This window comes from Anarrhichthys ocellatus, unplaced genomic scaffold (assembly GCF_004355925.1).
Source record: "Anarrhichthys ocellatus isolate YVR2014 unplaced genomic scaffold, GSC_Weel_1.0 scaffold3999, whole genome shotgun sequence".
NCBI lineage: Eukaryota > Metazoa > Chordata > Actinopteri > Perciformes > Anarhichadidae > Anarrhichthys > Anarrhichthys ocellatus.
Window position 1 is genome coordinate 1 of NW_022283973.1, and position 4936 is coordinate 4936.

The following is a 4936-nucleotide window of genomic DNA, read 5'->3' on the forward strand; positions in this document are numbered from 1 at the left end:
GTGTGTGTGTGTGTGTGTGTGTGTGTGTGTGTGTGTGTGTGTGTGTGTGTGGTTGAGTCAGAATAAACTACGGTGTGTTCATGTTAATGAAGGAACAACAAGAGGCTCATTAATGTGTTCTATCGGAGCTTAAAGTTATCAGGCCGTGATGCTCAGATGAACGTGTTAGTGGGTGTTTTTCGTTGGATTAGTCGTTGAGTGTGTTCTATTACTAAAGATGTGTATCAGTGCATCACACTTGTGTTGTGTTGTCTCCTATAGTTTGATCTCAACCCTGTCCTCTTACTTGAAACATCACATAGGTTGCCATCAGCCCAGATTCCTCCTCATGTAACGCTTTTATTATTATACCAATATTATACCTGTGAATTATTCTCAGCAGTACCAGCTTTATTTTAGTTTATTTTCTTCTGTAGATGAGCTTTAACTGAATAGACTTTCTGTTTTTTTCCCATTCACGAAACAAAAATGAAATATTATTAAGAACTATGTGATATTGTGATGATTCGTTTACAACTATTTTGTTGCATTCATGCTTTGATAATTTTTTATAACAAGGACACTTCTTTGGTCACTTTAATGTCATTTCGAGAAGCGACCAGACAGTTAATCGGATAAACTAAAGTCAAATGATTTCTCTATAACTTCTCTATTCTGTTAAGTGGATGTGATGATGTCATGATGAGGTTTGATGGGACATTGTGTCACAGTTAAGCCATGAACGATGACCCTGTGAAGGTGATGAATCAGCGGATTAAGACTGATGGAAAAAAAACAGAGACTTTGTTTACATGGAACAAATGTTCTGGTTTATTTATCCTCATTTTGAAAAAGACAATGTTCCTAATAAGCTGTTCGTAAACAGGAAAGAGTTTGTGTGTCACAAACTGTGGTAAAAAATCAGTAGGGTTCATGCTCTGGGGAACATGAATGTAAATGCAAAGTTTAATGGCAATCCATCAAATATTTGTTGAGATATTTCAGACTTGACCAAATGAATGGATCCAATGCATAATAAATAAGATAAATAGGATGCATTGTTATACAGTAATATATATATACAGTTGCAGTTAATACTTGTAATTTTTGAGTAAGTACATTTTTAAAACTACTGCGATACAAAGACCGAAAAACCAAACCTGAGCTCACCGACTACATCTGATCTACAAGTACAGGGCGGATGAATAAACTGTAGTTCGCCAAGAAATAGTTCCAGCACATTATTCTCCCTAATTGTACATTTATGTCTAAAAAAAACACGTTTTCAAACAAGATAAATCATGTTAACTGGTGAGATTATGAGGACAGAGCCGGGCTGGCTGTTTCTCCCTGTTTACAGTCTCTAATGCTAAGCTAGGCTAACCGCATCCTGACTTTCTGAATACATGCAGCGAGGACAGAGTGGACTGGAGTGTGTGTGTGTGTGTGTGTGAGTGTGTGTGTGTGTGAATAACAGCTTTATGCTCCGGTGATGGTGCGTGTGGATTAACCAGGATCAGATATGCCTCGTTAATCCCTACCTCTGACCCCACCAGCAGGAAGTGAAGATCTCCAATCAGAGTGTAGGATGCTGTCAGGTGCTCGGTTTAACACGCCACCCTTCACTAACCCTCAGAACCGACCGTACTATAAGCATCCTAACAGCAAGCAGAGCACTGAGAATACACACTTGCTCATATTCAGGTCAAATAACTGAGAATAATAATTAATAAAGAATATAATGAAATAGAAATAAAGATGAGTTAATGTTGTGTGGAAGTGTGAATCATTGTAATGCTGTCTGTTTCCTGTCACCTGTTAATCACTTGATCTGAAGAAAACTGATGCTTTGTTGGAACTTTTGTTGTACTGCGTTCAGGTAGTGTAGGAAAGAGGAAGCTATTTAAATGCACCTGTAAATATATGAATATTTATTTTACAGTTATAATTGTTAGGTTCAAATTCATGTCGTTTTAAAGGGCCTTTAAACAGAAGGGTGACCCCAGCACTGACATTAGACATTGTTATTACTTAAAATCTCACAAAACAAATTCATGTTTTATGATGCTGTTAGAGATTTGTTTATGTCAAACTGTTTTACTACATTATATTCTGAATCATATTTATATTAGATCTCCATATTAATACAGACAAACACTAAGGAGCATTGCTTATTCTTGTTAAGTACTAATAATCATATTATATAAACACCTTTAACATATACTCGACTTGCTGACTCTGTTCACACCGCTTTCACTTTTGTCTCTTAATTTTTTCGTTTCGTTTTGACTTTAATTGATCTTGTATATCTTCTATTTTTACTTCTATTATAAGTTGGTTTTACACACCTCTTATATTTAATTATTTTTACTACATCTGTACATATTTCTGTCCTTGTTCTGCTGCAACCACTAAATTGACCTCATTAAAAGCTCATTTGATCCTTGTTTTTTTCTGTCAGCGAACACAGCACAAGCTCATTTATTAATATATGAATATGCCTGTCATTTATTTATTCATAGCTGAAGAATAAAGCAGGTTGGAGCTGCTCATTCTGATTATTTTTTTTAGCAATAACACGTTAATTAACTAACCACCACTGCAGAAGCACAAATTCGCCATATTATATATCAATATATGTCAACTTTCCGACAGCACTTGAAGGCATCACCTCCGGTAATTCATCTCGACGTCTGGACTCGTGAAGATTATTGTCGACACCCCTCTGTCACAGATGTCACTCCTCTGATTGGACAAGGATCCTGATCCCGCCTACTAGCTGTTTGATTGACAGGGCCGCCGACTCGTCGCAGCGGGTGAACGGGGCAGTCATCTAACTTGTGATTGGTGGATCGGTCAGGATTTATATGAATGGCAATTTGTATTGTTCGACGTCTTCGCAACACAGTTGCAACTTTGCGGTTTCCAACTCCGAGAAAGTCCGTTTAATATTTATATGTATTAATATTTACCCGACCCACGCGGTGTCGGCCATGAAGAGGATTTAGAAACATAACAAGTTGTTTTTAACATTGCGTCGACTGTTGAGCGTAAGTTTTCTTCTGCTTGTGTTGTTTAAACTCTATTGTTAATAGTCTGAGCTCATCTGTATCTTATATGCTGTGTTTATAAAAGCAGGTGTTCGTTATGATAGGAGTATGAATGACCCGTTATATCTTTTAGCTGACGTTTACTTTTGGTTCCCGTTTTCCTTTCTTTAGTTCAGCTTGCTTTGAGACTCTTTGTGTCCTCTGTGTCTAATCTATTTCAGGAGCAGTTTGTGGTTCCGTTTCATCGGATTTGACGAACATTAAATATCTTTTGAATCGGTAGAATCTATTGTTCAGTTCGGCTTACATGTAAAAAACAACAACAACATTATTGTATATCAGTAAACTTTGAATTTATTATCTTGATTTTCCTAACTTGATGTTTTTTTTCTCAACTAAGACGAGCACAGCCAAAGAAGCTGAGCTTTGATCTGAAGGATAGTGATGCCGAACTAACGTGAGCATGCTGATCAACCGTTTGAAGTCATGTCGTAGAACAGTCAACTGTGTTCCATCGACCGGTGTCACTTTAAACATTCATTTGCCCGGTTTCTAAAGCCAGAATCTGAACTTCTCTGATCACTTTGTTTTAATTGAACCACAGAGCTGTGTTGGTGTGACCGGCTGGAGATGGAGATGGGGGATCCAGAGCCTCCAGGGTTTGGGTCCCTGGAGGAAGAGCTGCAGTACTGGAAGGACCAGGCTGCCCGACAACAACAGAGGTGTTTATGTAGTTTGTAACAGACCTCACAGTCCAGCACATCTGCCTCCTTCAGTTCATCATCTTACACATGTTTAAGTCCTCTGCCTCATCATACCACAATACATTTTCATCTTATCAGTATTTTTGCACCTTTGAACTGACCTTATTGATGCTTTTTGATGTTTTTAAAGCCACAGAAGTCCTGAAAGATGATTTATCTTATTATATTAGTTACATGAGTTATTAGTTTTGCTTTATTAACATCTTGAGCCAATCAGACTGTGTGGGAAACACAACAAAGATTTAGTCTCTCAGGACTTCTGCGGCTCCGTAATATAATCAGAGAAAATAATCAATACTTTTTGTTGAGTTTGGTTTAGAGAGCGGTAGAAACTCTGTAAGACAAACAATTGTGAACCTCCAGGTGTTTCCTGTGAAACACATTTCTGTGATGTTTACACTTTCATGTTTAATCCATAATCACCAGATCTTCTCCAGGTTCGGTGGGAAAAATGGTCAAATCTGGATAATAGCTCAAATTATTTTCTTTGATAACTTACATTCTGTTCTGTGTGTGTGTGTGTGTGTGTGTGTGTGTGTGTGTGTGTGTGCAGTGCGGAGGAGGCGCAGGAGGAGCTGCAGGAGTTTCAGCAGATGAGTCGGGACTACGAGGTGGAGCTGGAGGCGGAGCTTAAACAGTGTGAGGCGCGAAACCGCGAGCTTCTGTCCGCCAACCACCGCCTCCGCATGGAACTGGAGAACCACAAGGTACAATAGGACGTCATCGGTTAGAAACCAAGACACTCCCACTGGAGGTGGTGGAGATATACGAGTCTTGTAGTGTGTAGTGTGTAGTCCTTGTCTACGTTTACACGCTCACTAATATTCCATGTTTACTCCGAATATGATACCCGTCACGTAAACAGCATCATTAGGTCTTCTTTCAAATGGAGCATTTTTTCCGGTAAAGACATGTGGGATCTGCTGATGTTATTCAAGTTGTAGGAACATTCTTTGAACATACAGCACATTTAGAACATGCGTTGTACACAATTATATACAGTTATACACAAACCAGCTGCCAACAGTTTGCAGAGATGCACAACAGAGAAGCTCACATTTCTGGTCGGAAGGAGAAACAAACTAATACCTTTCTAGTAGAGACCTGTCAATCACAGTGTAGCCCCGCCCTAAAGCATCCCCT

General features: G+C 38.8%; 1 long non-coding RNA gene across 1 annotated transcript; it reads left to right on the top strand.

Moving 5' to 3' along the window:
* The first annotated feature begins 31 nt into the window (after positions 1–31).
* Positions 32–4905, top strand: LOC116379260 (uncharacterized). Its single transcript, XR_004212395.1, has 3 exons — positions 32–3486; positions 3634–3751; positions 4347–4905. It is a non-coding gene; the product is annotated as an uncharacterized LOC116379260 (long non-coding RNA).
* Positions 4906–4936: the final 31 nt, after the last annotated feature.